This window comes from Gallinula chloropus (genome assembly GCF_964237585.1).
Source record: "Gallinula chloropus genome assembly, contig: HAP1_SCAFFOLD_166, whole genome shotgun sequence".
NCBI lineage: Eukaryota > Metazoa > Chordata > Aves > Gruiformes > Rallidae > Gallinula > Gallinula chloropus.
In genome coordinates, this window is record NW_028168824.1 from 283,584 (window position 1) to 294,224 (window position 10,641).

Below are 10,641 nucleotides of genomic sequence, written 5' to 3' on the forward strand. Positions count from 1 at the left end.
GACCACCCACCCAGCAACAAATCCACCTCCAAAACCACTGACCCAGCTCAAAGTTACACCAAGAGCCAGACCCTGGTTGCCCCGAAGTTTATCAGCATCCAGCAGCCGGTCTGTTGGCGCAGAGCAAGGAAAAGCTTCACCAAGGACATCAGCATCTCAGTTATTCCCCCTCATCTCTCCCATCCCTTCAGGAGCACCCGACTCCTCATCCCCAACGTATCATCCTTGGGCTGAACACTGAAGCTGGTTTTGTATTGTGGGAAGCCAGATGTGCTGAGAGAACGTGGGATCAAGTGATGCTTCCCCGACACGAGCACAGCAGCAAGACCAGATGGAGCGGCTGAAGGACCAGAGCAACAACAAGAGATGAAGAACTCCAGCTCGATAGAAAGCCAGATTAATATTCCATGGAGATTGAGTCCTTCACATCAAGGAATGCTGACTGCAGGCCAGGCTGCAGGAATTATTTTACCCCCTATAAATCTGAGCATGGCCAGGAAACAAGAAGCTCCTGCAACAGTTGGTGTCTGTCCAAGGGATGGAGGATGAGCTTGCAAACCACGTCTGCTGCATGCAGCAAAAGGCAAGCGCAGCAGCGACAGCAGAGAACAAACCAGCCCTGGCCACAGGCTGCTCAACAACAACGGGCCCGAGCTGGGCAGGAAACGGTTTCTGCTGCCGACAGCAGCGGGGGAAAGCTTGGAGCAGAACCTGCAGCTCTGGGAAAGCCCAACTCATCTGCCATGCTCCCTGGTCCCACCTCAGCTCACCCGGTTGCAGCCCAACCGCTCCACAACCCGCAGGCCAGGAGGCGAAGGGGGGCAGAGGACACGAAACTCGGTAGCCTTGTCCTCTGCCTTGTGTAGCTGAGTTGTGGCCGCATGGAGCACAGGACATGCTGGACAAGTGTCCCTACTGACGTGGATGGCTTGTGGGTGCATATTTGCACCCCTAAAATCTATTCTAAATGCTTAAGGTAGGATTAACCTGCTGGCTCTAACCAAAGGTTAGGGTATGGGAGAACTGGGGACCCTCTTTGGCCAGGGAAAGGAACAGGCACCTGGAGAAGGTGATTCCTTCTCCCAGGAATGCTCCAAGAGGTCTCAAACACTTTGAAAAACCTTATTTCCCTCCCCTGTTTGCAAGAACCTGCCAGGTTCAGACACACACGGTAGGATCAAACCAATCCCCTTCTCTGAGCTAAGCTCTTGCCATTAACCCTCTCCCTTTATGCCACCCAACCTCAGGAGACTTCTCCTCTGCTCCCTTTCAGGGCCGGTCCTGCAGCCACCATGGCTGCTCCGTGCTGTGGCAGCTGGCAGAAGAGACAGCAAGGAAAACAGGCAGGAGAAGGGAGGAAAGAGTATCCACATCTGATAGAGAGCAGCCTGGCAGGGGACAGGAGAGAGACAGCAAGCTCAGAGATGATACAGGGGAAAGACAAATTCTGCTGCTCCTCCCGGACTCCCTGGGGCAGAAGGGAAACCAAACAGCGCTGGTAATTTAGTCAAGGAGTTGCTAACAAGCTACTGCCAAGGTTCTCTGCTGCTGCCAGACGATACTCCACAGCCAGTGAAGAAGACAGCAATGCTACTGCAAAAAGTACTGCGCACTGTGTTTCTACTTGTAACGTCACATTTCCCAGCTGGAGGCTTCTGGAACCTGCTGTTTTCTTCCAAATCTTTACTCCATCAAGCCAGAAAATACATGGATTCTAACCCAGGGCAAGTCGGGAATGATTTCCCAACTGGTGTCTGGCTCAGTGGCTTTCTGAGGGAATCTAACAACTTGAAAAACGCCCAGAAAACATTTCTAAAGGAGTTCCTGGGGCTTCAGTGGCACCGAGACAGGACTTGGAGTGCTGGAGGAGAACCAGCCCCAAGGATTTCAGCAGAACTCCTCCTTGCTGGGCCCACGGCAGAGCCCGGAGCAGAGAGATAACTTACCTGAAGTGGGGGCCCAAGTTGAGCTCTGGAGCAAGCGGTTTGTCCGTGATGATGGTGGTGCCAATGCCAAAAGCCTGGATGAGGACGCTGTAGCTGTGGCTGTTCTCTATGGACACGGTCACCTTGTCCTTGAATTGTTCGATGTCATCCAAGTTTGCAATGACAGCCACAGCCATGTCGGTCTCGGGGGGGATCACTCCTTTACTGGGCTCAATCCTGCAGCGCGAGCGTTTGCCAGCCTGTAAGACACGGCAGACGCTAAGTGAGCACGGACACCACGGACCCTGCTCTCTTCTGGGGTGCAGGAGAAAGGACTAAAGACATGAGGGTAAATCCATAAAGGCTTCGTTTCCCTAAATCCAAGCGTCTGGAAACAGCAACTACACTGGTGCTTGTATTGCACCCTCCTGTAACAGATCCACTTCCTTAACCCTGCTTTGCCCAGCCCAAGGGATACTCATCCTCGGGAAAAGCTTTATTCCTCCCCAGCCTCCCCCTGGGAGAGCACACCAAGGCAAGCTGCATCTCTCCTGGCTTCCCCACCGACGGGTTTGCACAAAGGCTCGAGGCCAGGACTGCTCAAACCCCACTGCAGCAGCTATGTAGCCGGGGGATCTGGCCTAGAGCCTGAAGGATAAACTCTGCCAAACAGGTTGAGTAAAATCCTGGTGCCCAAAGTCTTCTTTCCCCAAGAGTTGGGCAGTGCTTCCCAACAGCCCCCCCAGGACTGAAGCACTCCATTCCCACTGATCATCAGCCGCAGTGAGGTGTCCTGGCGCTCTCTGCTTTGGGAAATCCAGCTCTGAATGTTTACAGAGAGGCAGTGAAGAAACAAGCAGGAAGAAACCTGCCAGCTGTGCCCCGTGGGCATGGCCCCAGCTTCCTCTCTCTTCCTCTCTCTTCCTCTCGTTTTTCCCACATTGCCCTTTACAGATGGGGCGATCAGGGTGCTAGACCCTCCAGTCCTCCTAAAACCACATTCACAGGGAGCAAGCTGGCAGCAGAGCAATGGTCTCCATCACCAGGAGGAGCTTGAAACAAACACAGAGAGAGTAGGGAGATGGTCAGGAAACCCGTGCTCCTTTCAGGAGAAAAAGGCTATGGGCTTCTCTTCATCTCAGAGCTCCAAATACACAGCTCAGAGCAAAACACCTCCCACAATGTAAAGCCAGAACTTGTGAAAAGGACCTAGGATCAATTTCTGCTCAACCATCCAGGAAAACTCCCTGCCTTAGTGAGCGGTCCCCCAGTGCTGGGCTCCTCTTGCTGCGCTGCGGTGGAATACCTTGCTGCTCTCTCAGATAGCAAAATGGAAACATCACGTACAAAAATCAAGTCCCAGGCTGCTATGGAGCCATCATTTCTGTTGGGAAATATCCCCACAGATACTTACCACCTCTGCCCGGAAGGATGCAGGGATAAGACTCTGGTTGGAAAGGTAGAGAGTGCGGGAAGCGTCTGCCAGAACGTGGATATTGCCAAAATCAATCTTGCTGGGATACACGTGGACAACTGGTCCCTCTCCAATGGCCTTCAAGCTGATGGTCTGCTCCAGGTAGGGAAGATTATAAAAAACAAAGACAAGGGAAAGTTTAAAGAAGAGATGGCTCTCAGGGCACTCCTAGACTGGGGGATGATTATGGCTGTTGGACGTTTGCAGTCTTGTAACACCGATGCAGGAGGCCTGGAGCAAGTGTGGGATCTACAGTGATCCCATCAGGAAGCCACAGGCCCCTGTTACTGGGGGATAAGGAAAATCAGCTCCCCACACTTGATTTTCCCCCTTGCTCAGCTCTCCTTCCTCCACCCCATGCCTGCTCCTGCTCCTTTTCTTGCTCCTGCTCCTTTTCCCACTGGATCTTGCCCCAAACTGTCCTCTAGGACTTCCAGACAGCTGTACTTGGCTGGTAACTTCTTCCGCATCCCCCACAAAGCTGCCCCCTGAAAACCCGCGCGAGCCCCCAGCAAAGCAGGCTCTTGGCAGCAGAGATCACGGCCATTGGCTTCCTCTCGGTGCTGCCTCTGTGCACTCCCAGTACTACAGGAACAAGAGATTCATTATTCATTCTGTCCCTCAAGCAGGATTGTTTTTCTCTCCAGAGTCTGAGACCCTCCAAGTTTTCTTCTTGTAGAGACCATGGTAGGAGGAGGAACACGGTTTCCTGTGCTGAGACACCTTCTCACAGCGCTAAAAACCAGGGAACTTCATCTCCTCTGCTTGGACTTCACCAGTTCCGAATCATAGAACAGTCTGGATTGGAAGGGACCTCAAGGACCAGAGAGCTCCAACACCCTGCCACAGGCAGGGCCAACAACCTCCACGCCTGGAGCTACATAAGGTTGCCCAGGGCCCCATCCAACCTGGCCTTGAACACCCCCAAGGATGGGGCACCCACCCCTTCTCTGGACAGCCTGTTCCAGCCCCTCACCACTCTCTCATTAAAAAACTTCCCCCTAATATCTAATTTAAACCTTCTCTCCTTCAGCTTCACTCCATCCCCCTTGTCCTGACAGTATCTGCCCTTTGGAACAGCTGATTCCCTCCTGTTCCTCTGCTCCCTTCAGGGACAGGAAGGCTGCAATGAAGTCCCCTCAAAGCCTTCTCTTCTCCAGGCTGAACAAGCCCGGCTCCTAAGAACACCTCAACCCTTCAACAGAACCTGAAGGCACAGAACTCCCAGCACTGACAATCGCTGTGCGATTCACCGGAGGGCACGGAGTGGGATTTAACCACAGGAGAAACCAGACTCCCTGATGGAAAACCTTTAACGATGGCCCACTCGAGGAAAAGACACTGACAGCTGTCAGAATCACTAGTCCAGTTCAGGCAGAAGGAGCAGCGTCTGTAAACGCTCGTCTCTTAACAGGGCACTGTGCAAGAGCCAAAAAAACCCCAACAAACCACGTACCAAGGCTGGTACCTCAAAAATGGGAAGCTGAAGCTGTGTGATGATAGATGTTTCATCGCTCTAGGAGGAGGGAGGTAGGGAAAGCTGAGGTCTTGCTGATGCTTGCCCAGAGCTGCCAGGAAGAAGGAGCTGGAGGGAAGAGCTGTGTCTCACCAGCTGCCTTGGCTTCCCCGTGGCAGTGGGGTGGAAGCAGCAAAGGCAGGGCAGAGCCCTCTGGAGGTGGACACAGTAACATCTGGAAGATGCTCAGGCTAGCTGCTTTTAACGAGGGAACGTGCACTAACACAATGAATCCTCACCAAGGAGAAGGCTTATTAAAAAGCCCAACAAAACTCTTCATCTGCTGTCTTCATAAAGGGGGAAAGAAAAACCCTGTTCAACAGCGTGACAGACAATGTGACAGCCATGAAAGGCGAGGAGCTTTGCTCTGGGTAATACTGCTGCACGTACACCCCCCAGCACCACTCTGCCTTTGCTTCTGGGTACCATAACGTCACGGTAGATCCTTTAGGAAAGAAGAGCATCTGTCCCTGGCAGACGGCCGCGGTCCGAGTGACCACCAGTAACCCCAGGTCTGGGTTTTACCAGCTCCTTCCCACAGAGGATGACAGAATACGCCACACCAAAGCTGGCACGCAGCCGCTGCAAGCCCAACACCAAGCGACAGACACCCAGAGGGACTCAACGCAATGCAAGGTGCGGCCGCAGACTCGGTATCCGCGCTGACGGGGTGACTTCAGAGCCAGCTCGCGCTCTGCTCCATCGTGACGCGCTGCAGCCATTCCCCCGGGGTCAGGCTGGCGTCACAGGATCCCTACGGGGAGGATTTGCCACCAGTGTAGCATGTGCAAGTTGATGCTCTGCTAGCCCAGAAACCTTCAGATGAATCCACCACTGTGCTTAGGCTATAGGAAACAGGGAGAATGCCGCCCCACGGCTAGAAACTCCCACCCCTGCGCTCAGTACACCCAGGGAAGCCTCTACCGGCGCTCGCGGCGAGGGAGCGCAAATGCTGCATGTTAAAGACCGACTGCACGGGCTTGTGGAGCCACTCAACCCCCTGCCAGGGAGAGCTGGGCTCCTCCAGCTGAAGCACAAGGAAAATGAAGATGACGTTCACTTCCAAAGGCAAATACTTTAGGCAAGGTGAAGCTTTGAACCCAGAAGCCGTTAGCTCAAGGGGAAAAGCGTTGCAAGGAACCTGCAGTTAAACAGCAGGCTGGTTCTCGAGGGCAGAAATCCCCCTTCTCCAGGGAAACGCCCCGTCTACGCCCAAGCAACTGGTTTGTCCCGCTTCAGGCTTGCCTGTCTCTCCTATCAGCACAGCCACAAAGGCCAGGCTTGAGATGTTCCCTGGCATCCAGGGATTGAGCAGCATTGTTTCCATCTGTTTTAATGACAGTTTCAATCCCCAGCCTGCTTTCAAAAGGCCAGCCTCCCTTTCGGGTACAGAAAGCTTAAGGTTCCTGTGGCATCCTACTTCATGCTCAGAGAGATGGCAAGACATCCTGAAACAGCCGCTTCCAAAGTTAATATCATTCTAAACTAAAATTTAATTAACTACATTTGTTCTAGATTTCAGCTAGATGAAGCCAGGACACTACACAAGGCATTCTCCTGCCTACATCTTGCTGTCACTGCTGCTGCTGTGGATGCCTGAACGCTAACAGCATCTTTCAGGAGGCTCCAGAAACATCATCAGGAATGCTTCACCATTTCCAAGCCTGTGCTGGAAAAAGGAAGAGTCCCTGCCTTGCAGATGCCAGGGGTGTGGAGATGCACAGGGCTTTACGCAGAGATATGACGGATACTTCTCGACGTGATGGGCCAAGCTCTCAGCGTGGTTTCTCACACAGGGTGTCCCAGTGCCCTCCTGAACAAAAGTTCCTGCTCTGAAGCAGCAGCTCCTGCTCACCTAATCACGCAGCAGAGTCTCAGCTCCAGGGACCATGCTGGGTTGCAGACTGCGCTCGTTATCCCATCTCTCCTATCTGTAATTATGTGCCACATCGGACTCTCAGACTGTCACCTGCCAAGAAGTCCCACCAGCCTTCCTCTCCTCTAGACCTTGGATGTTGCTTGTACCATGAACCCCTTTCTTTGTCCACCCTGGCTGCGTACTGCAGCCCCGGGAAGGATCCCTGGAATTAGGAACCTCGAGGACTCACCAGTGGGGAGTTCTTGTTCCCAAGCACAGCGAGCACAGCAGAAGCAGACTGATGTCCCAACTTCTGGGCTTCCAGCACCAACGGGATACTGACAGAGCTGTAAGGCATGATGATCCCAGAGGGCATGGGGCTGGAGTACAGCACAGCATCACCCTGCTTGTGCTTCTGTAAGAGACAGAATCAAACCCAACTTCAGAGCGACCTCCGACGAAACCTGCACTCCTTAACATCTACCATCAGAACCCAGCTGGGAGACCGGGATGGGCTTCGCATCCCAAGGGGGTCCAAAAGCTGCTGCACCCACACACACACACTCCCATGCCAGCAGCCTCCTCACAGCAGCTTTTCACCACCCACCATAAAATCAACCTAAAGGCTAGAATACAAACCTCTTCCCAAAGTCTATATTCGGGAGGAGGGGGTTCTTCTACACCCAAAGGTTTGCTGAAAACAAGAACCCATCTGAATATAAACCAGCAAGGTCTTACCCCACCCCTTTGTTATTATTTTCCATCCCCTTAATAAACCCTTGGATAATTGTTGAGGGCAGATGCGATGTCAAACCTCAGGAAGGAGCCTGTAGCAGCCTGGAACGTGGCTCTTGTTCACCAGGGTCAGTGGCTGCTTGTATGGGAAGTTTAGGAAGCACCGGCCAAATGTCACAGTGGGGTCCAGCACTTCCAGCCGAGGAGCGATGCATCTAGGCAAAGAGATGTCCCAGAGGGAATTAGAGATACTGAGAGAACGTAGAATTTGTTTCCTCCTTGAATAGGGCACAGTGGAGCGGAACACATTTGTCACTGTCAGACAGACATGTATTACCCCAACAGCAATAAATCGCCTTCAGCTTCCTGTATTCCCTTTGATTCACAGAATCACACAGAATCACAGAATCTTAGGGGTTGGAAGGGACCTCAAGAGATCATCGGGTCCAAGCCCCCTGCCAAAGCAGGCTCCCTATCTCACATATCGTCCACCTCTTGGGAAGGAGGAGCAAACTCACGGTCTCTGCACTGCAGCACCTTGCCAGCACGGCCAAGTGCTCTGGCAGAGTGCCGTGCCCTGTCCAAGAGCTGTCTGAGGGGAACCCTGGCCCCAGGAGGTCTGCAAAGGCCCTCCTGATGGTCCCACAGCAAGCCCTGAGCTCTGGAGGAACCTTCCCACCAAGGATTGGTGCAGTATGGCCCAGTATCTCAGCAGAAACTACTCCCTCCTCTCCAGAAAAGGGGCCTGAAGAGCCTCAACTGCTTGCCCCGGCGACGGAAGGTCCGAGCCAGCCCCTGCCTTACGCAGTGGGTGGTTGTTAAAAAGAAAATCACAGCCCAGGCACTGACCGGACGCCGGAAAAGCACCAGTGAGCTGCATCCTACTGGTATGACACCGACACCCACAGCACAGCGGGATCCAGCCTGGCTGCAGCAGGAATGACTTCCGGCTTAAGTGTGAGAACATTCCTGCTCAAAAGGACCAGAGGGAAGCAGCAAAACCTGAGCTCTCCTCAGCATCAAGGACTCTGTTTCTCCTTCGGAAGATCTTGCTGTTATTTTTCCGGCACCAGGAGAGAGGACACGCCGCGAAGGAAAGCGCCGATACCTGGCTGTGAGGAGCAGCCCCAGCACTTCCTTGCCGACACCGTCCACATCCACCACCAGCGCCAGCCTGTACTTCTTCACGGTGTTGGAGCACAGGGTGACCTGGTGACAGAGAAGACCGTCAAAGACCTTCACCAAACCCAAAAACTATCGTTCCGTGTGTGGCGTCCCCTGATTCTCCTTCCATGGTAAGGAGAAGGATTTTCCCCTAATCCTTGTGCTGGTCCATGTGGAGAGCAGAGTCTGAGAGCACTAAAGGTCTCCTGACAGCATCTGCTTGGTTCAACACCCCGTGTGGTTAACAGGGTGTGTGTAAGATGAATTAAAGCCTAATCAGACAACTGCTCTGCTCACCACTGTATTAAAATTAATCTCGGTTCTAATCTCAGCTACAACAGCATAAATCCCGGGGCAATGCGCTGCCTCAAACCCAGCGAGTTCAGCTTTACAGCCAGGGCCAAACGCAAAGAGCCCCAGAAGTTGGGTGCAGGTCACGCCTGGCAGAGCTGCTTCAGCCCCCCCTAGGGATGGCTGCAGTGAATGCAGCTCCTTTGTTCACCGGGAGAGGGGAAACAAGTCCGGGAAGAAAAGCAAACTGCTTTACACAAGGGCATCTCTCTAACGGCCACCCGCTGTCCTCATCCTTCCTCTGCCCACAGTTAAGCCAAAGCCACAGCTCCACGCAGCGCTCAAGCACACACGTGGCTTCCGCGCCTGACCGTAGGGCACAGGATGCTCAGCGGATGGTTCTGGAAACAAACCGATGCCCCTTCACAAACACCCCAGACCAACCCAGACAACAGAAGTGCATCTATCTCCCTCCCATCACTAAAGCCCCCCCGGACCCTCCCCACCAGTGAAGCTTCAGCTCCATCTGCTGAAGCACGGCCGGACGGATTCTCCCCACACCTTGATATTCCTGGATCCCAGGGCGCGGATGGTCCCGCTGCAAGGCTCGATGGTAAATTCGGCCGGCCTGATGGAACCTTCAACTCCCCATCTCCAGGGCTCAGGATCGTCGTTCAACAGCCAAGCAGCACTGGTAACGCTGGGCCTTCCTGAGCCGTCCCCGGGGATGCGAAGGTGGAAAGTCATGGGCACCAAGGAGGTGTTTTTGAGGCGACACGACAAGGTGTGAGGGAAGCCTGGGGAAGAGACACACAGAGGGATTTATGCCCCCGTTATCCCACCATTCCTGGGGTGAACAGCCCCTCACGGTAAAACTGCGCCTGGAGTTTGGCTCTCTTCAATCTGAACTGCAGCTAATTGAGAAGCCCAGCAAGGAATTAATGGCATGGACGCTCTGTGCCAGGGTGGTGATGGAGATCCCTCCTTGGCAGCTCTGATGCCCAAAGCCATCAGTTTTTCTCTCTCAGCTGCCCCGACACCGGCACCAGTTACATCTCTCATAGGAGCGAGCAGCCAGACAGAGCATTTACTCTGAGAATCGGATCCATAAAACTCCCCATGAACACCCCCCGTGGTTTGCAATACGGAAGAGCAGGTTGGCACCAAGGAGAAGCTGCAGTAAAAGCAGGGATGGATGAAATGGGGAGCTACAGCCCGATGCAAAGCCCTCTGATGCAGTTTTGTTAGCTGGATCCTTACGGCATCTCCTGTTTCAGGGCGACCAGATGGAGCACATGAAGGTTTGCAGCCCACTTGGCAGGAGCTGAGCCTGACACTGGCTGAGAAATCAGCAGAAGCCGTGTCTCACCTTCCCTAACGAACGGGGACATCTGATTACTGCTCAGAAAGCTCTGACACCAGCTTTCCCTGCCCTACCAGTGGCATAACCCTACTCAGTGGGGATGTTCTGCAGAGGCAGGAGACCAGCCAAGGAGAAGACATCTGGTTTGGCTGGCCCATCACGATAATGGCCCTTCCATCAATCCACAATTGATTTCCCATTAAAAACTTCAGCTCATCTCAGTAAAAAGCCTTTTGTGAGGCAGAGATGGAGAAGCAGAACCTGCATTTCAGTGGAGCTCTGGATGCTCAGCCACCAGCGCTGCTGGCACAGCAG

At 53.6% G+C, this 10,641-nt stretch overlaps 1 pseudogene across 1 annotated transcript in view; it reads right to left on the reverse strand.

The window, feature by feature from the left end:
* LOC311204150 (hydrocephalus-inducing protein homolog) overlaps positions 1 to 9,760 on the reverse strand; it is a 50,345-nt pseudogene extending 40,585 nt beyond the window's left edge. Inside the window, exons 1-6 of the transcript in view lie at positions 9,525 to 9,760; positions 8,617 to 8,717; positions 7,588 to 7,723; positions 5,441 to 5,497; positions 3,340 to 3,492; positions 1,947 to 2,185 (exon numbers count right to left, since the gene is read on the reverse strand). The product of the transcript in view is annotated as a hydrocephalus-inducing protein homolog (transcript). The remainder of the gene's footprint in view (positions 1 to 1,946; positions 2,186 to 3,339; positions 3,493 to 5,440; positions 5,498 to 7,587; positions 7,724 to 8,616; positions 8,718 to 9,524) is intronic.
* Between the last annotated feature and the right edge of the window lie 881 nt (positions 9,761 to 10,641).